At 37.3% G+C, this 21,899-nt stretch overlaps 1 protein-coding gene, 1 long non-coding RNA gene and 1 pseudogene across 4 annotated transcripts in view; 1 reads left to right on the top strand and 2 right to left on the bottom strand.

Moving 5' to 3' along the window:
- The window catches only part of LOC309858906, a 35,981-nt gene extending 20,256 nt beyond the window's left edge, over positions 1–15,725 (top strand). The window contains exons 2-3 of the long non-coding RNA XR_014308430.1: positions 6,038–6,131; positions 15,378–15,725. This is a non-coding gene — a long non-coding RNA (uncharacterized lncRNA). The remainder of the gene's footprint in view (positions 1–6,037; positions 6,132–15,377) is intronic.
- The window catches only part of TMEM108 (transmembrane protein 108), a 360,574-nt gene that overhangs the window by 31,476 nt on the left and 307,199 nt on the right, over positions 1–21,899 (bottom strand). The window lies entirely within an intron of this gene.
- Positions 1,833–3,311, bottom strand: LOC309846912 (small ribosomal subunit protein eS4 pseudogene; annotated as a pseudogene). The gene has a single exon. The product of its transcript is annotated as a small ribosomal subunit protein eS4 pseudogene (transcript).

The raw sequence follows: 21,899 nt of genomic DNA on the forward strand, positions 1-21,899 counted from the left end.
CCAGGGACCTAACACTGCCCACAGCAGGCAAGGATAGTCTTTGCATGTAGCTCTCCTGAAGAGTAGAGCAGCCAAAACACAATAGCAGAGTGCACGCAGTACACACCAGAGGTACTCCTTGAAGCACCAGGCCTTAGGCACTACATGACCTCTTCTTCATACGGTCATTACTTTCAGTAGTAGGAGACATAACTTCTATCACACAGAAAATGGCATAGACATAGACAAAATTCCAAGAAAGAAGAATTTATTGCAAATGAAAGAACAATATGAGGCCATGGCCAGAGATCTAAACAGAACAGAGATAAGTAATCTGCCTGATGGATAATTTATTTTTTATTTTTATTTGTTACAGATTGTATTTATTTATTTGAGAGAGAGAGAGAGAGCACACACACGTGTGGGTGGGGGTGTAGGGGCAGAGGGAGAAGCAGGCTCTCTACTGAATAGTGAGCCAGATATGGGGATCGATCAAGACCTGAGCCGAAGGCAGATGCTTAACTGACTGAGCCACCCAGGCATCCCCCTTAATGGAGGATTTATTTATTTTTTTTTAAAGATTTATTTATTTATTTATTTGACAGACAGAGATTACAAGTAGGCAGAGAGGCAGGCAGAGAGAGAGAGAGGAAGCAGGCCCCCCCGCTGAGCAGAGAGCCTGATGCGGGGCTCTGATCCCAGGACCCTGGGATCATGACCTGAGCCTAAGGCAGAGGCTTTAACCCACTGAGCCACCCAGGCGCCCCTTAATGGAGGATTTAAATCATAAAGATACTCACTGGGCTTGAGAAAGAATAGAAGACATTAGTGAAACCCTTACCACAGAGATAAAAGAGTTAAAAAAGAATGAATCAGAGGAGAAGAATGCAATAAATGAGATTGGAAACAAGCTTGATGTAATGAACAGCAGGTTAGAGGCAGCACAGTAATGAATTAGTGACCTAGAAAACATAATAATGGAAAAAAATGAAGCCAAACAAAGGAGAGAAAGAATGATGCAACATGATAATAGATTTAGAGAACTCAGTGACTCCATCAAACGTAGTAACATTTGTATTATAGGAGTCCCAGAAGAAGAAGAAGACAGAAAAGGAAGCAGAAAATTTATTTCAGGAAATAACAGCAATAAACTTCCCTAATCTGGAGAAGGAAACAGATATTCAGATCCAGGAGGCACAGAGAACTCCCAACAAAATCAACAAAAGCAGGCCAACACCAAGACATATTGTAATTAAATTTGCAAAACAAATTTAATAAAGAAAATATCTTAAAAGCAGCAAGACAAAAGAAGTCCTTAACTTACAATGGAAAACCTAAGAAGGTAGTTGGAGATTTTTTTTTAACAGAAACTAAGAAAAAGGAAAAAAAGAAAACTTGGCAAGCCAGAAGAAGTGACATGATATATTCAAAGTGCTGAATGGGAAAAATCTGCAGCCAGGAATACTTTATCCAGCAAGGCTGTCATTCAGAATAGAAGGAGAGATAAGAAGGAGTTTTTCAGATAAACAAAACTAAAGGAGTTCACGACCACTAAATCAGCCCTGCAAGAAATATTAAAGGATACTTTTCAACGCAAAGGAGAGACCAAAAGTGACAAAGACAAGAAAGGAATTGGAGACATCTCCAGCAACAATGACAAAACAAGTAATAAAATGACAATAAATATATATCTATCAATAATTACTCGGAATGTAAATGGACAAAGTGCTCCAATAAAAAGACAAAGGGTTTCAGAAAGGATATAAAAAGAAGACCCATCTTTATGCTGCATTTTAGATCTAAAGACACCTATAGATTGAAAGTGAGGGCTGGAGAAACATTTTTCATGCATATGGATGTCAAAAGAAAGCTGGAGTAGCAATACTTACATCAGAAAAACTAGACTTTTCTGCTCTTGTATTGTTTTGATCCTGCCTCAGTATCAGCTAATTTAACTTTCATTTTTGTTATTGGTTTAAGATTTCCTTTTCTTTTGCATTCAAGATTCATGAATTCATGATTCAAATTCAATCTGGTAATGTGTGTTTTAAGAATTATGTTTTTTTCCCCTAAGTTATCTGATTTGTTAGTATATAATTTTTATAGCAACCTGTTATCACATTATGTATTTATGTGGTTATCTGTTGTATTGTTTTTTTTTTTTTCATTTTTCATCTTGGTTTTTGGACTTCTCTTGTTTTTTCTTCATTAATGTAGTTAAAACATTGCCAATTTTATTTATTTGGAAAAACTGGTTATTATTTTCAGTGTTATTTTATTATTCATTCTGGTCTCTATTTATTTCTGATTTTTCCTTATTTCCTTCCTCTACTAAATTTCAGCTAAAAAAATTTAAAAAATTTCAGCTAAGTTTCTTCTTTTTCTAATTTCTTGTGGTGTAGTGTTGATTATTTGACTTTTTTTTTTTTAAATCGTGCTGTATGACCTTTAATTAGGTATAAAGGCTTCCAATCACGTCACATAGGGACCATTCTACCCGCTGCTCTGTTTGGCCACCAGTCTCTTGTCTCTCTCTTCAGCAGTGGTGAGGCGGATACTCTTTCCACGGGGAAGAGAAATCCATGGTTTGTTGTCTTTGCCATTAACAAAAATGTTGGAGAGTCGGGTGGCAAAGCTGTTGCCATTGGCATCTTTCACATGAACCACATCAAACGAACCAGGGTGTCTCTCTCTGTTGGTGATCACACCAATTCTTTCCAGGTTAGCACCCCCAGTCACCATACACAGATGACCAGTGTCAAACTTGATGAAATCAGTAATCTTTCCAGTTTCCAAATCAATCTGAATGGTGTCATTGACTTTGATGAGGGGATCAGGATAGCAGATGGTGCGAGCATCGTGAGTCACCAGATGAGGGATGCCTTTTGTCCCCACAAAGATCTTTCTCACTTTGCACAACTTGTACTTGGCCTCCTTGAGTGTAATCCGATGAACAGCAAAGCGACCCTTGGTATCATAGATCAGATGGAAATTCTCTCTGGTCTTGTCAATGCTGATGACATCCATAAAACCAGCAGGGTATGTTATATCATTTCGGACCTTGCCATCAATCTTAATAAAACACTGCATACAGATCTTCTTTACTTTATCTCCTGTTAGGGCATACTTAAGTCTGTTCCTTAAGAAAATGATGAGAGGGAGACACTCTCTCAGCTTATGGGGACCAGTAGATGGGCGAGGAGCGAGCACACCAGTCAGTTTATCCAGCATCCAATGCTTTGGAGCTGCTACACGCTTCAGATGTTTCTTGGGACCACGAGCCATGGCTGCACTAGGAACGAGAAGAGAACCGCCTTCTTCCGGTACCCGAGAAAAAAGCCCCCCCCCCTTTTTTTCTTAATACAAACATGTATAGCATGAATTTCACTCTGCTTTTGCTGCATTTCATAGGTTTTAGAATGTTGTGTTTTCTCTTTCTTTTGTTTTGAGACATACTTTCATTTGACTTTTATTTGGTCCATTGTTTGTGCAGCAGTGTGTTAAGATTTATGTATTAAATATTTAATATTTTCATTGTCGATTTTCCAGCATTGTTTTATTGTTCATCTTTAGTTTTATACCATTGTGGTTGGAAAGTACTTGGTATGATTCCAGTCTTCTTAAATTTGTAATATTTGTTATGATTCTTTTTATGTGATATTTTCAAAGATTTTATTTATTTATGTGACAGAGAGCACATGCTCATAAACAGTGGGAGTGTCAGGCAGTAGGAGAGGGAGAAGCAGTCTCCCCACTGAGCAAGGAGTTTGGGATCATGGCCTGGGAGCAGAACCCTGGGATCATGACCTGAGCTGAAGGCAGATGCTTAACCGACTGAGCCACCCAGGTGCCCTGATTTTTATGTGATTTAAATAGGGCATTCTTCTGTGTGTACATGAAGAAAATGTGTATTTTATTTTGCTTGGATGGAATGTGATATATATACCTTTTAGAAGCATGTATTCTGAAGTATGCTTCAAGTAAAAATGTTTCTGTTGAAAAACAAAAAACCTTAACCTAGGGTACTTATTTAAAATAAAGCATATCAGAGGGAAGGTGGGAGAGGAATGGGTGAAATAGCTGAAGGGGATTAAAATTACATTTATCATGATGATCACTGAGTAATGATATATAGAATTATTGAATCACTATACTGTACACCTAAAATGAATCTAACACTGTATGTTAACTATGTTAGAAGTAAAATAAAAAACTTAATAACCCCCCCAAAATATTCTTCTTACCAATCATACACACTGATGATTGAAGGCACCTAATCCTGTTGGCTGAACATTTGACAAATTCCTTGTCACCCCCTCATCTTCCTTTATCACTCATTTAATTAATTTAGCACATATTTACTAGGTATCCTATCTGAGCTAATAGTTTTTTATGCTATGGGAATATGCAACGAAATAATGTTTCTTCCCTATCCTCCAAGGAATTGTGGTTGAGCAGGGAGGACTTGAGTGATGAGGCTGACCCTGAAGCCAGATTGCCAAGATTCAAACCCCTTATCCCCATGTTCTAGCCCAGTGACCTTGGGTAAATCACTTAAGCTCTCTGTGCCTTAATTTCCTCATCTATAAAATGAGGTTAATAACACTATCTCATAGGATTACTGTGAGGGTTAAATGAGTTAATATATAAAGGGTTTATAACATTGTCTAGCACATAGTACTACATCTAAGTCTGCACTCCTCATTAGCCATATGTGGCTATTGAGCATTCCAAATGCGGGCAGTTCAAACTGAAATGTTCAGGAAGTATGAAATACATAGCTAATTTTGAAGGTTTACAAAAAAATGTAGGATGTCTCAGTAATAATTTTTCATATTGATGATGTGTTGAAATAATATTTGGATATATTTGGTTAAACAAAATGTTATGAAAATTAGTTTTACCTTGTTATGTGTCTACTACACAATTTAAAATGATATATGTGGCTCATATTTATTTCAATTGGACAGTGCTAAGTCTTTGCTATGCAAATAATAATGAAAATCAGAATATAACAAATATAGTAGAGGTATATGAACTATTAGAAGAACTACTCTAAGTGTGTACCACCAGCTCCATCAGTATCATCTAGAAACCTGTTAGAAATATTAACTATTAGGTTCTTATTCTAGACTGAACCAGAAACTGATTATCAGGGAACAAACTATGTTATTGGTGTGTGTGTGTGTGTGTGTGTGTGTGTGTGTGTGTGTATGTGTGTTTTAATCACTTCCTTGTGATTCCAATCTCACCAAATTTGATAGATGCTGCTAAAGGAGTGCAGAGGGACTGGTAACTAGATCTGTCAGAGGAGTAGGCCACATCATCCACATGAGCTACAGAAAAGAGGTAGGGCAGGTGAGGCCATGCAGAAAAGGGTCCAGGCATTCAGTAAGTTCCAAATACAAATAATCAGGTAGCCTACAGCAGTGCTCCATCCCACTCTGCTTGGCAACTACAGTTGTGGTTTTTTTCTGGAACAGTGCCTTCTGGACTGACTGGATCTGTTATCTTCTATATCTTTTTAGTCCAAAGTGAGCCAAGAACAAAGGGAACCTAAACTTTCTGCCTTCAGTAAGATTAACTTGCGTTTGTAAAACACAACCTCAAAAGGTACATTTGTTATTCCTAGTGTTGTGCTCATACCAGGTGGATGTGGAGCCAATTGGGCAGCCTAGGTTCAGAAACAGAGTGCAAGAGAGCAATTGGAATAGCTCAGGAGCTAGCCCATAACAAGTGGGTCAGCTTGTAAACAGAACCACTTTTTGAGAACATCATAAGCCAGGTGAGGATTAGGAGCAGTTGTAGCGATCTTTTCCCATTAAAACTGTTCGATATTAACTTCGTAATTTTGCACTTCGGATTTATGGTCTTTATTTTCTCTTGGGTCTCTTACCAAATGAATGTCTTTCAACTGATTAAGTCTAAATTCTGTCCTTGGTCTTCAATGGGGCTATACAGAGGGACACAAGTCCAGAGAAATCTATACATTGTGATGTGGGTACGACACATTGTGAGTTAAAGGACTTAGTAAGTTCATGTTGCATTTCTTTTCCAGGGGGAGAGGAGAGCTGAGGACAAGGGGCTCCATGGACATCCTCACCGTCTCTTCACCACAGAGGAGGCTCTTGTCTTTGCTTCCTGTTCCCCAGGTTTAATTTTATTTACAGCTTGTGTGTTCAGCCCTCTCTGCTCACAATCATGGTATCGCCTTCCCTCACTGGAAATTATGTTGTAGAAGTTTTAGGCCAACACAAGGTTTCCACTTAATGATTTCCTGGAAGTGATAATGTGTCTATGGCTGTCACCCACCAAAGGAAGGGCAAGCATCAGAACATCAGTAGTGATAGTTGCCCCAGGTTTACTGGCAATTATGCTAATAATAATAATACATGATAGTAGTAACAGTGGTGGTAGCAGTATGAATGGTCAAAAAGATATTATTTATCTGGTCCTACATGTTTCAGGTACTGTGTGACATACTCTCCTACTCTGCCAGATTATATTTCTCAAACAAGACTGCGCCCAAAATATCTCATCCCACAGGTTCTTTTTTTTTTTTTTTTTTAAGATTTTATTTATTTATTTGAGAGAAAGACAGTGAGAGAGAGCATGAAAGGGAAGAAGGCCTGAGGGAGAATCAGATTTCCCGGGACTCCGGGACCAGGCCCTGAGCCAAAGGCAGTTGCCCAACCAAGAGAGCCTTTCAGGCGCTCCCACAGGTTCTTCTTACAGTGTGTTGACATTCATTGAGATACTATGGTAGAAGTGACACTATGTGTTCCACGTTCTACTATGAGTTCTTAAAAGATGGCATGCAATAAGGTAATGCTGCCATTCTGTATGGATCACAGAGAGATAGACATGCCCAAGGAGTCCCAGCTCTTTAAGCTCCCAGCAGTAGGCGTCTCCCCAGCATTAACTGCCAGACAGGTGAGTAAATCAATCTTCAGGTGATTTCAGCCTAGTTGATGCTAAGTGAAGTAGTGACAAGCTGTCCCCAGTAAGTCCTATCCAAAATGCAGGTATGTGAACAAAATAAATGGTGTCATTGATTTAAGCCACTAAGGTTTGGGGAAGTTTGTTACATGGCAATAGTAAATGGAATGTCTACTTTATTTCATTAAACCCACATAATAACTTTTCAAGATAGGTATTATTGCCATAGCTTACAGATGAGGAAACATGCAAAGGGGTTTAAGTTATTTGCCTGAGATCTCACAGTTGGAATGTGACAGTTCTAAGCTGCAAGCCCAGGTCTGTCTTGCTCTGTGTGCAGATTCTGAGTCAGATCCTACCCAGCTTTGGCTCCACATTTCATTGATGTGTTATAGTCCTCAGTAGGTCTGTACGTTTGTCTAGACATATCTGCTAGAGTATATGTGGACATCTGTAAGCAAAGACAACCACTAGATTTTTTACTATGTTGTAAGAAAGAAGACTTACTTTAAAGTTCTGCAGAGAAGACTGATTCCTATACTCATATGAAAAGACACTTGGCTCTGAAGTGGGAAAGGGAAAAAAGAACACTGGCTGCCTTAAGTTTAGATTAAGTCCACAATACCTTAGTTCACACTTGGTGGATTTTAAGATGTTGGTTTGTAGGTATGTATGTATTTAATGATACATAATGTTGTTTCCATCAGGAAATGTGTTCTAAGAGTCAAAAGCCCTTTTTCTTTTATTTTGGAGTCCAGTTGGTTTATAAGCTGAAGACAACCCATTGGGAATAATCTTTCAGGGCGGTAGCAAAGTCAGCTCTGTTGCTTACATTTTCACCAGCTATTATACCCCAAATGACAATGCAGCTACCCTTCGAATTGTGAGGTCCCAGAAACAGAGAATACCATCAGGGACAGCTTTATAGTTTGATCTACCGCACAGCAAATGAGAGAAAGGGTCACCAACCTCACTCATGGTAAACAGAGCCCTTCAACCAGGTGGAACAGTTCTGTTCCTGTAGAGCCTGTTTGTAAACCAGAATCCCCAGGTAGCAAAAAAAGAGAACCAGTTCAGGTAGGGTCTGCTCATTTCTCTCCATTTCTCTGGGGTTCCCATACTGTAGGGCAGAGACTTATCCTGTGTGCAGTCATACTGGAGGACTGACTTGAATCCATCTTTTCACCTTGCATACTCCTTCCTTTTTCATGGCTCCCTTTTGATTGACTTAGGGAAATATTTATTTCTTTCCTTTTAAAATTAACTTTAATAATATTATTTATTATAATTATTATTATAATTAAATAAATTATAATTAAATATTATTTATTATTTAAAATTAACTTTATATGCAATTAAATCCACACATCTACATAACCTGTACTTGATGAGTTTTGACAAGTGTACATACTTGTGTAGCCAGCAGTCAAACCACAAACCAATCAAAGCACAATTAAGATAGAGGACATTTCTGTTTCCCTGGAAAGTCCTTGTGTTCCTTTGCAATCAGATCTCCTCCTCTACACCTACTCCAGGCAACCAATGATCTGACTTCTATCACTATTAGGTTTGTTTCTTCTGTTCTAGATATTTACATAAGTGGATGTAGATAGAATATTTTGTGTTTTGCTTTGTAACATTTGTGAAATTTATTCATTTGCTGCATCAGTAATTTGTTCCTTTTTTATGTCTGAGTAGTATTCCATTACATGGCTCTGCCCCAATTTGCATTCACTCATCTAATGACAAACATTTGGGTTGTTTCCAGCTTAGAACTATTATGAATAAAGCTATTATGAATGTTTGTTTACAAGTCTTTCTATGGACATATGTTTTCATTTCTCTTGGGTAAATACCTAGAAAGAGAACCGCTGGGACATATGGTAAGCGTATATTTAACTTTGTTAAAAATTGTCAAACTGTTTTCTGAAGTGGTTTACCATTTTACATTTTTGTTTCGACTTAGTTAAGTTGATTGACAGATTAATTGATTATTTAGATAGTAAAGTATATCGTTATGATTGAAAAGTCAAAATGCAGAAAAATACAGTGAAAAGTCTCTGTCCCAGCTGTAACTCACATAAAGTAAGCAATGTTACCAGTTAATTATGGACCTTTCCAGAGATAATTGAAACATTCACAAGTGAGCCCTTAACTACATTTCCCCTTCCCATTCTTTATACAGCTGAATATGTATGGACACATTTTGCCTTTCTCACTTATGTACCTTGTATATTGTTGAAGAGATATTTTCCAATATGTGTTCTGAGGAACTCTATCCTCATCAAGAGCTCTGTGAAAAAACTTGGGAAAATGCTGTATTCTTCAGCTACTTCTCAGAAATTTACAATGCACATTAGCATATTAAAGGCTCCAAGAAGTCTTGTGACTGAAAAGCAAAGTTTCCAAAATTATTTGACCTGAGAATCTTTTTCTTCCCAGCAATATCTGTTTAACATTTTGCAGAACTAGAATTCTGCAGGATATTCTTGGGGAGGCACAAATCTAGACAGACTAGTAAATATTTTAGGCTTTGTGAATATGGTCTCTCTTGCAAGTACTCAATTCTGTCATCATAGTGTAAAAGCAGATGGAGGAAAGATGTACATAAATGGGTGTGTCTGTGACTCAATAAAACTTTATTTACAGAAGAGGCATATAGAATATAGTAGGATTTGAGATGAAGACAGATTGGCAATTTTAAGTTTTTAAAGTCTTTTTTCAAGGCCTGCTGTCTCCATTCCCTTCCCATTCCAGTTAATCTGCCATCTCAAGGTTTAGAAGGACAGGAAGAGAGGGAAGGAGGGGACAAAAGCAAAGGAAGAAGATAGGGGTGGAGAGAAAAGGAAAAGGTGAGAGGGAATTGTGGAGAAGGTATCCTGGAGCAGAGGCTAGAGAAAATAAACACTACTAAGGGGTAATGAATAGCTGTCTGTAGAGAAACGTCCTCCTACATGTTTCTCTTCTCTTTTCTCTTTTGCTTCTTCTTCCCCTGTTTTCCCCTCTAAGCCCAAGTGTCAACATGGAACACTGGGAAAAGGGCATCCATGATTCACATCTTATGGTCCATTTGATTAAATAAATGTCTAGTGATTGAATGGAGACTTCTGGATTCTGGACTTTAGCATCTCCATCTGCAAGACCATGAAATCTTTGTTGTTCATGTCAAAACCATGTGAGGGTACATCAAGCCTATGGTGAGACATGCAATTCTGGCAGCAAATTTTGTAAGTTCTCCAGGCTAACAACTGGATAATAGATATAATAGTTATCTAAGGAAATTTTAGCTCTTCTACTTTAAGTACCAGATTACTTCAACTAGAAGAAGTAAAATATTGTTTTATGCGTGGGTAAAAAAAAATACAAACTATGACATAATGCTTTCATATAATTATGATTTTTAAAATATTATTTATTTATTTATTTATTTGACAGGGAGAGAAATCACAAGTAGGCAGAAGTAGGCAGAGAGGCAGGCAGATAGAGAGGGAAAAGCAGGCTCCCTGCTGAGCAGAGAGCCTGATGTGGGGCTGGATCCCAGGACGCTGGGATCATGACCTGAGCCGAAGGTAGAGGCTTAACGCACTGAGCCACCCAGGTGCCCCTAGAATTACGATTTTTAAAAATGATTTTATTTATTTGAGAGAGAGAGCACAGCAGGGGAAGGGCAGAGGGACAATGAGAAGCAGACTCCCCGCTGAGCACAGAGCCCAATGAGGGGCTCAATTCAGGACCCCTGGGTTGAAATCGTGATGAGATTTTGACCTGAGTTGAGATCATGACCTGAGTTGAAATCAGATGCTTAATTGACTGAGCCACCCAGGTGCCCCACAGTTATAATTTTTATTTTACACTTATTGAAAGAACTGCTTTAGACTCACCTAGACAGTTTTTTCATATATTCCTTCACTTATGTTATTAAGTAACTGTCAACCCTTTTGCAAGCATCTCAGCAACAAAACATAACTGAATTTTAACTGCTTTGTGGGTGTTTTCTTTCCCTTGATCTCATCTAGGACTTAATTGTTGGGTTTGGACTACGGAATGGAGATCATTCTTACAATGATGGACATTTGTTCCACAAGTATCAAATTGATGCCCTGCTACCCCACTTCGATGTCCTCTGCATACACAATAACTTTTTATGTCAATGCTGAGTCACAGTGAATCTTTGTGGTGCCTTTAGAAAAAGCAGTTAAATATGCATCTGCTTCAAATGGAGAGATGAGGTGAACAACTACAACCAAAATTCAGCTGTGTACAATGATGACCGTCATGAGTGCTGCCTGGCTGACAGAACAGTAATAGACATCTTGGGTTCAGAGATGTTACAACAAGCAGAAGTTCTTCTAACAACATGAACCTAGATGAAAATGTATGCTTAAACAGAGTCCTAATTTCAAACTTTAGGAGGCAAAGAAAAAACCAAGTGCCTTGAAGCAGGAAGTTGTAGCATTTTTCTTCCTTATAACCATCTCCAAATGCTGCATAGTGATATTCAGATACTTCTAGCTGAATACTTGTGCACTGGAAGTCACCTGGATAGAAACAGATCTAAGTATGGAGTTCCTGCATGAGCTAACTTGGTATGACCCACAAAACTGTATTTTCACACTTGTCTGCCCTCCTGTGAGCTCAAAAAAGATCTATGGTTTATATAATGAATTATGCATAAAAGTGTGAAGTGCTGATCATTTTAAAGTAAGAAAATCAGAATTGAACTATAGCTAGTTTTTTAAACATGTGCTTTAGCACATATGCCAAAGGAATGTGTAAAGAGAAAAGCTAAATTAGAAATTTATATTCCTGTAAAAATGGTTTCATGACATTTAGAGTAAGATCTGACAGGCTACTCCTACAGTTAAGAAGGCTGCCTGGCTCCTTAAACCCCTCTCTGAGCTGGGCTTGCCAGGTTCTGTTTGGTGGGGTAGGAAGTGCAGGGATCTAGTGAGGCATGGGTGTATGTTGGTGTGTCAGGGAAAGCACCGAGCTACACCATGAACTAACTTTCTTGGTCATGAATCTTGTATCTTTCTTGCCTGAGGTTCAGACCCCTTTCTAACCCCAAACTCCCATTCTTTCCATACTCTGCCATTTCACAAATGCACTGCTAGAACCCATATCAAAACCCCAATATTTCTGTTCTACACAATTTATTATAGTAAACAAATTTCCTGGCAAAGCTTCCCTGGAGATGGGGATGCGATATTCTGGATGCCAACTCATCCTTCTGTGCCCATTCTAGCATGGCAGAAGTCTGTCAGATGCCTGCTTAGAATTCTTGGGTGCCTCCACATGAATGTAAATTTCCAGGTGTTTCCCCAGCTCAGAGTTTCACTGGCATGTATCTAATATCATGTATGCCATGCTCCCACCACAGACATGGAAATCCAAAATGATATAACTTGTTTATAGTGTGTGCCTTTCATGCTTTTGAAAAGTCTTCAAGGTGGATAACAATAGAACAGGCACAAATATAAGTCTTGTAATATAAAAAACTGAGATCAAGACTTTACAGAGCAACAAAAAGACTAAAATGGGCTGAAACAGAGGGTGAAAACAAATGCAACAGGGAGAAGAAAGAGCCACCTGTGAAATTCTATCTGCTCACTCTGCCTCCTGTGTCTCATTGCTCAGCAACCTTAAAGGACACAAATCAATGCTTCTCCAAAATGACACCAGAACAAAAGCTAGGAGGAATCATGTGCCTGTCCGGTGCCTGTGAAGGAAAGTTTGGGAAATGGGCAGTATGATTAAACTGGATAGTAGCCAAGACACAATGTTGTTCTTCTGAAAGGGAAAGCATGAGTGCAGCAACTTGAGAAGACAGAGAGGTCCTTGGAGGGCTCCAAAGCTGCCTCCATGTGTGTAAGAAGGGATTATTTCCTCTTACAGCACCACCTTAATCCCAATTCTAATCTCACACCTAGTACTTCTCTGTCAATCTTGAAGCATGAAGGAAATAGAGCTGGGACATATGCCCACTCCAAGTTAGGTTAAGGTCTTAATTTATTGAATCAGAGTTGAGAAGAATGCACAGAGCAGAAGCAGATACAGCAATCCTTGGTATGGGATCCTGGACTTCCAGTTCCTCAGTGTTAGGATCTTTATAAAATCTGAAGTCACAACAGATTCTTGCTTTGTCACTGCTCTTTTAGGCTCAGATCTTAAATCTTCATTTTCGAAGAACTATGGCTAATAAGTATGTGCTTCAATTTAAGGAGCCCTTACAAAGAACAGGGTCTCCTAACTCTTAAGCCCAAATCAGCATCAGATTGCTCTCCTTATCCTGAACCGCATGAAGGCTGAGGTGGGTGGGTAAAGGTAGCATTATCAACACCCTGTAGCCCTTGAACAACATCTTTGTCTCTAGTTTTCTAGTATTCTAGAAAGAGGTATCCCCCAACACCCAGCATGTCATTCTGCTGCTCAAATATCTAGTTGGCTTCCTTCAGTTTAAGGAGAAATATCAAGCTCAAGATCACATAGGTAGTAAAAAAAAAAAAAAAAATCACATAGGTAGTAAGTGGTAGTCTGAAACTTAAACCAAGGCTTTCTAACTGTTCAGAGCTCCAACTCCCCACCACATAGGAGGATGTATGGCGGGACCTAAAATTTCTAAGCCAAGTGAAGCCTCTATGTTCTATGTTTTCATTTCTGTTAGGTTAATATGAAAATAAAGTTGTAAAAAAAAGTCTCAGAGTAGTCACAGGATCATCCAATGATTCTATCTCAAAGTTTAGGAATGGAGATAACATTAGCTTTTAAGACACCGATTTTGTATTCTAGAGTATTTTTGTGTGCATCTAATACATGGTCTCCAAATTTTGCTTGCCACTGGAACCAACAGGATTTTTGGAAAGTCCTCTGATGGATCTGTGCGAAGCCAAGACTCAGATCACTGATCTCATAATAGCTGCACATTAAGTGGTCCCTATAACCTGTCTCATTGAATGGGACCCAAGAGGAACTAGAAGCACAAAGAATGAGGTGTTTGGAATCAGTTCCTAATCCATATCCAGGTGACTCAGGAGAGTGCTTCTAGCTGTGTGATTTGGGGCAACTTGGTCAGTTTAAATCTCATTTCCTTCAACTGTAAAGTGGAGACTTAGGATGATTTGGTGAGATGATATGGGAAAGTGCTTCTCACAGTGTCTGGTATGGTCATTGAGGCTGTTATCATAATTATTAATGACCCTGAGGACGTCGTCTTCCTTCCTAGAGCCTGATCTCAAACCACACATTAGCCCTCCCAAGGGTTCAGAACAAAGAAGCAAGTGAGAACACGGGGACATTGAGAGAGCACATCTGGAAAAAAGTTCACCACTCTAGATGTCTAGCAGCTCCTTAACTTTCTAAAACAGGCTCACAAAAGTGGGGTAAGGCCACCCAGGAATGTGCAACTGTAAGGAGAGGTAGGGGAATATTCCCTGGAGACCATGTTTTCTTACAAACATGTTGAGTTTGAAATAAGCAGGGCCCTTTGGGTGACTGAAAACTAGACCCTCCCTACCAGATACACACGTGAATTAATCCTGAGGGTCTCATAGGAGTAATAGTTCAGGTCACAAATCAAGGCTGACATGCTTTATTTCTCAGGACTTTGAAAAAAGCAGCACTGGAAAGAAAAGCCAGTCCTCTAAATGTCCAGTCTTGCAGGCAAATCAGGTCACACTTGGACCACATTAGCCATGGCTTTTCCTACTGCTTTCTTTTCCCACCGATATTCCCCACCTCAATAAAACCAACTGTCACAATAGCTGTTTTACAACAGCTTTTGTGGGAAAGTATCACAAAAAAGTCCTCCTCAATCCTATTTTAGGAATGTCTATCAATATTTTCCTTTATTTGTTTTCTAATTTCATCTTTTACATTTCACTATGTAGGGGATGCTGTGTGCCACTCAGATTCTGTCTTTAAGATGAAGGCTCTCATCCACCTGTTGCTGGGAGAGTTGGCTGCTGATGGCTGACAGCTGAATTCTTCTCCCGGAATTTCTCTCAGCTAAAGGGAGTGGTCTCGTCCAAGACTACAATCCTCTGGGGTAAACCCTAAATCCAACGTCTAGTCGATATCAGGGTACAAAGGCCCTTGTCTCAATCTAGCACTTTGAAGGTCCATTCCAGATCCACAGCTCCCCGCTGGTGGTCTGAACTCCCTGCATTGACCGTATGGTAGCCTGACTGCCCCTCTGCTCCACCAGACTAATTGACTCAGCACTGAACCTCCTACACAACAAATCTCCTTAACTAGACTGTTTCCTAGGGAACCTTGGATGAATAGCTGAATCCATTTGAAATTTACTGTCATATAATGTGTGTGGTGAATCTCTAACTTTGTTTCTACATACTTAATTTTTTCAGTAACATTTACGGAATTATCCTCTTCCCAGTTTTTGGACCGCTACCTTTATTATATTTGAAAATTTTTTTTAAAGATTTTATTTATTTATTTGACAGACAGAGATCACAAGCAGGCGGTGCGGGGCGAAGCAGGCTTCCTGCTGAGCAGAGACTGGACCCAGGGCTGAATCCCAGGACCCAAAGATCATGACCTGAGCCGAAGGCAGAGGCTTTAACCCACTGAGCCACCCAGGCGCTCACTGAAATTCTTAAGTATACTAGAGACTGTTTCTGGTTTATGTGGTCTGCTTCTCTAATATGCACTTTTTGTACCTGTAATATTTTAACTACTATTACTTTATGACATGTTTTGATTTTTGGCAGAGAAAGCCCCTCCTCATTACTCTTATTTTTTAAAAATGTCTTCACTACTTTTGCCTGTTCATACTTTCAAATGACTTGACTATTTTCTCTGGGTTAATAAAAATTCCATTATTAGAATTTTGATTTGAATTTTATTAAGGCTACAAACTAATTTTGGAAATTTTTGCAATACTAAATCTTTGAGATAGAATCTGATATCTCTGTCCATTCATACAAATCTTTTATGCATTTTCGTGAAATTTTATAGTTTATTTTATGTCTTGGCCATTGGTTAAATATAGCTTTTCTTGTATTACGATGGAAACAGTTTTTCTTACATTCTATGTTCTAGATGTTTACTGCTAGAACACAGGAGAACTATTAGTTTTAATTAACTTATTTTAATGAGGTATAATCTGCATACAGATCAGGAACAAGGCAAGAATGTTCCCTCTTACCACTCCTTTCAATATCACACTGGAAGTCCTAACTAATGAGACAACAGGGACTAATAAGGAAACAAAAGGTACAGACTGGGAAAGAAGAAATTAACTTGCTTGCAGATGATAGAACTGTCAATGCAGAATATCCCACAGAACTGACAAAAACCAAAACAACAACAACAAATTTTGTAACTAATTAAGCAAGGTTAATATATATATATTATTTATTTATTATTTTTATTATTTTTAAGATTTTTTATTTATTTGTCAGAGAGAGAGAGAGAGCGCAAGCACAGGCAGAGAGAGTGGCAGGCAGAGTCAGAGGGAGAAGCAGGCTCCCTGCGGAGCAAGGATCATGACCTGAGCCGAAGGCAGCTGCTTAACCAACTGAGCCACCCAGGCGTCCCAAGCAAGGTTAATATATAAAAGTCAATTGCTTTCCTATATATCAGCAATAAACAATTGGAATTTGAAATTTGAAACCATACCATTTAAATTAACACCCCCAGGCCAAGAAATACTTAATAAAAAAACTAATAAAATATGTAAAGATCTACATATAAGGAAAACTACAAAACTCTGATGAAAGAAATCCAAGATCTAAATAAATGGAGAGATATTATATATTCACGGACAAGAAGATGTGTTAAGATATCAGTTTTTCCCAACTTGATCAACAGATTCAATACGATCCCAGTCAAAATCCCAGAGCAAGTTATTTTGTAGATATCGACAAACTATAAAATTTATATGGAGAGGTAAAAGACTTAAGAATACTGAAGAAGGGGGCAACTGGGTGGCTCAGTGGGTTAAAGCCTCTGCCTTCAGCTCAGGTCATGATCCCAGGATTTTGGGATCAAGCCCTGCATGGGCCTCTCTGCTTGGCCGGGGAAGTCTGCTTTCCCACTCTCTCTCTGCATGCCTCTCTGCCTTGTGATCTCTCTCTCTGTCCCTCTGCCAAATAAATAAATAAACAAACAAATAAATAAATAAAATCTTTATACACACACACACACACACACATATACATATTAAAAAAATACTGAAGAACAGTCAAAGGACACTGCTCAACTTACTGACTGACTTACTATAAAGCTACAATAATCAAGGCAGTGTAGTATTGGTAAAAGAAAAGACAAATTCATCAATGGAACAGAATAGAGTCCAGAAATCAACCCACACAAATACAGTCAACTGATCTTTGACAAAAGAGCAAAAACAATTCAATGGAGAAAGGACTGTTTTTTCCTCAACACACAGTACAGGAACAACTGGATATCCATAGGCAATTAAAAAAAAAAAAAAGAATCTAGACTGATCTCACATCTTTCACAAGAATTAACTCCAATTGGGTCATAGGTCAAAATGGAAAACACAAAACTATAAAACTAAAAAAGCTTTTTTTATTTTTAAAATTTTTATTTATTTTTTAAACTAAAAAGTTTTAGGAGAAAAATAAGTGATCTTGGCTTTGGTGTTGAGTTTTTAGTTACAACACAAAAAGTAGGATCCATAAACAAAGAAAAAGATAAGTTGGACTTCATTAAAGTTAAAAACTTCTACTCTGAGGGACGCCTGGGTGGCTCAGTTGGTTGGATGACTGCCTTCCGCTCAGGTCACAATCCTGGAGTCCCGGGATCGAGTCCCGCAATAGGCTCCCAGCTCCATGGGGAGTCTGCTTCTCCCTCTGACCTTCTCCTCGCTCATGCTCTCTCTCACTGTCTCTCTCTCAAATAAATAAAAATAAAGTCTTAAAAAAAAAACAACAAAAACTTCTACTCTGAGAAAGATACTGGAAAGATAATGGAAAGCTACATACTAGAAGATTACACACACCTGATAAAAGACTTACATCTAAAATATACAAATAACTCTTAAAACTCAGTATTAAGAAAATAATCCAACTTAAAAATGGGCAAAAGATTTTAACAGATAACCTCAACAATGAAGATAAACAGATGGCAAATGAGGATACAAAAAGATGTTCGACATCAAATGTCATCAGGGAAATGCAAATTAAAACAATGAGATACTGCCACACATATATTAGAATGACTAAAGTCCAAAAAACTTATAATATCAAATGCTGGTGAGGACAAAAGAAAAGGGACTCTCATTCATTGTTGGAGAGAATGCAAAATGGTATAGATAATTGGGGAAATAGGCAGTTTCTTACAAAGCTAAAAAGTTTTATCATGTGATCTCAAAATTGTTCTCTAGGTATTTACCCCAATGAGCTGAAAACTATGTCCACATAAAAACCTGCACACCAAAGCTTATAGTAGCTTTATTCACAATTGCCAAAGCCTGTAAGCAAGCAAGATGCCTTTCATTAGGTGAATGAATACAGAAACTATGGCACATCCATAAAATCAAATATATTCAGCGATAAAAAGAAATGAGTTATCAAGGCACAGAAATGCAATATGCCTTTAAGTGAAAGAAGCCAGCCTGAAAAGGCTATATATTGTATGATTCCAATTTACAGACAGTAATATTTACATATATTAAATGTGATGTATACATCAGTCAGCACTCCAATCAAGATATAGAACAACTCCATACCCCCTGAAACTTTCTTTATACTTCTTTTTAGGCAATGCTCCCCACTCAGAGCAAGCACTGTTCTGACTTCAATCATCAGAGATTAGTTTTGTCTGTTCTTGAACATCACATAAATAGAATCATTAACTATTAATTTTTTTGTATGCTGACTTTGTAATTGTATACATCTACTCCTCATTCTAATGATTTAGGATTTTTTAGGAAAATAATGATATTCTGATAAATAATAATTTTGTATTACTCTTCCATAAGTTTGTTACTCTTACTTTTCTTTCACATCTTATTGCATTATTTGAATATCTAGAATAAGGCTATCTAACAATTATGGGGTGGGCATTCTTGTTTGGATCCTGGTTTTAATGGGAATGACTGTACATAATAACAGTTACTGATGTTAGGTTATATCCTTCTTTGTCAATTAAGAGTTTAAAAAAAAAAGGAATGGTTGTTGAATATTATCAAATATTTTTTCTGTAAACTATTGAGATGGTCATTCATCAATTCTTATTAGATCCCGTGGTCTACTGGTCTATACTAATAGATATTTACAAGCAATCCACCTTGGCATTCTTTGAATAACTGAATTTATTTGATTCTGATAAAATTTTGTTTCAGATTATTATACCTATATTTATGATCAAGACTATTCTGTAATCTTGTGTGTGTGCGTGTACTTCAGGTACCAGTTTAGCTTTTGGTAACCAGGTTACATGAGTTGTATAATGTAAAGTGAGAAGCTTTAAATGTTTTCTGTAGTCTGGGCCACTTTATATAGCATATGAAATATTTGTTCATTAAACATTTTGTTTTAGTCTATTTGTAAAACAGTAAACACTCCTTTTTGGAGATAATTCTTTGAGAATTTAAGAACTTAAAAAATTTGACGGCTTAAATATAACTCCCATATTTATAGTTATATTTGGTTTCCTATGTAATTTTGGTTATTTGTGTTTTTCTAGAAATTGTGAATTTTGTTGAAATTTTCACTCTATACACATAGTACAAAGTATAATACAAAGTGTAGCCTTGTTTAAAAATTTGTTCATACCTTTCTCATATTGAGTTTTATTTTGTTTTCCCTTTTTTAATAGAATTGTCAAACACACTTATTTTTTCAATCAATTCCTGAATATGCTCATAAATTGGACTGTTTTTGTAATTTCTGATTATACTTAAAAATTTTTTTCTCTTCATGCTTTAAGTATATTTTGTTGTTCTTTGGATATTTTTTTGAGCTGAATTCATAGCAGTTTATCTTCCTTATTAAATGATGAAAACTTTTGAGGCTATGGATTTATCTGAATTGAGCCCTAAGGATTTACATTTTGCTTGTGTATTCAGAATTTATTATCAGCCATACTCCTTCAGCCTTTATGAATGACTATTTCTATAAAATCTTTTAATCACTTTTTAGCCATAAGCTTTGACATGTAGCTTTTGCACTGCTGTAATTTTCCCTTTAATCTGTATTTGAATGATTCATTTTCTTTAACATCTAATATTTATTTAGGATGGTTGTTTTAATACATGTGAGATTTTGGTTTATATTTTTTATTTTTTTTACTTCTAATACTTTTATTATACTATGAAGAAATTTACTTTTTTTTGGCACCTGGGTGGCTCAGTGGGTTAAGCCTCTGCCTTCAGCTTGGGTCATGATCCCAAGGTCCTGGGATTGAGCCCTATGTCGGGTTCTCTGCTCACGGGGAGCCTGCTTCTCCCACCCCCAGCCTGCCTCTGCCTACTTGTGATCTCTCTTTGTCAAATAAATAAATAAAATCTTTAAAAAAAAGAAATTCACTTTTTTTGAATTTAGTGAGGCTTTTTTGTTCACTATAAAGTAATTTTTAATAAGTGATCCATGGATATTTGATTATATCACCTGTAAGATACAAAGGTTGATTATATCATCTATAAGACACAAAGTTAATTTAATCAAATTAACCTTATTAAGTACATTTACATTCTATTTATTTTTGACTTCATGACTTATTAAAGACTAAGTATGGTGTGCTATTTTTTCCAGAACAATTGTGTTTCTTTCCAGCTTTTGCCTTCTAATAGCTTTGCTCTCTATATTTCTGTGTTATAATACATTATACATTCTTTGGGATTCACACCTTTTATAAAACAATCCTTCTATACAAAACTTTTATCCCTCAACTTTTATTTTAACTAATATTAATACTGCCACTCTTGTATTATTTTCTCTTACTTATTTTTTTTATTTTAAAATATGTTTTGCTTTATTTTTGTCCAATTTTTCTCTATCCTCGTATTTGTGAATCTTTTGTGTAATTATGTTTTAGGTGAATAGAGAACATAGCTATATTTTGTTTTAGGTGAAAGTTCTTATCATCTAATGGGGACTTTATTTACATTTATTGACATAAATGTTAGGTCTTATTTCTCTCACCCTGTTTTATGATTTCTATTTTATTGTTGTTTTGAGGTTTCCTTGTTTTTAAAGTATACATACTGCTATTGTCCTGCTATAATAAAATTTCTCTAACTACCCATGCTAAACATGATACTTTTATTTAAAAAAAAAAGTTCTATTTATTTATATAAAGTAGGCTCCATGCCCAATGTGGGGTATGAACTCACGACTCTGAGATCAAGAGTCACATGCTTTAGCCAGGCAGGCATCTCTAAACACGAAACTATTATTTATTTTTTAAAAAATATTTTATTTATTTATTTTACAGAGAGATAGAGAGCACCAGCAAGCAGAGCAGCAGGAAGAGGGGGAGAGAGAAGCAGACTCTCTGCTGAGCAGGGAGCCTGACTCAGGGATCATTCCTAAGACCCTGGAATTATGACCCGAGCCAAAGGCAGCCACTTAACCAATTGAGCTGCCCAGGCACCCCCCCCTAAACATACTTTTAGTCTCTCTCTCACCTTTCCACCATTTTCACATAAAGCAGGAAATTTATCAAGCCAGCTGGGTCTCACACATTTCTGTTTATAAACAATTGTAGTTATTTAAACAATCTGTTCCAAAGAACTACTAGCAAAATATGTCAATTGTTCTTCATTATTCTACCAATTAAATTATCAAGCACTGGTGCCAGGGACACTGTGTATCAGTTATGCTTAAAATGTCATTTAAAAATAAAACTGCTTGAGGACAGATCAGAAATTAGCATATAATTAATTATAAGAGATCTCGGTCATAGTTAACACATTCTGCTCCCCCCTGTTATAGACTGATGTCAGATTGCCTCACCATAGATAGATACTTAAGGTCAGCCCCATGGAATTGGAA

This window comes from Mustela nivalis (assembly GCF_964662115.1).
Source record: "Mustela nivalis genome assembly, chromosome: 1".
NCBI classification, from domain to species: Eukaryota; Metazoa; Chordata; class Mammalia; order Carnivora; family Mustelidae; genus Mustela; species Mustela nivalis.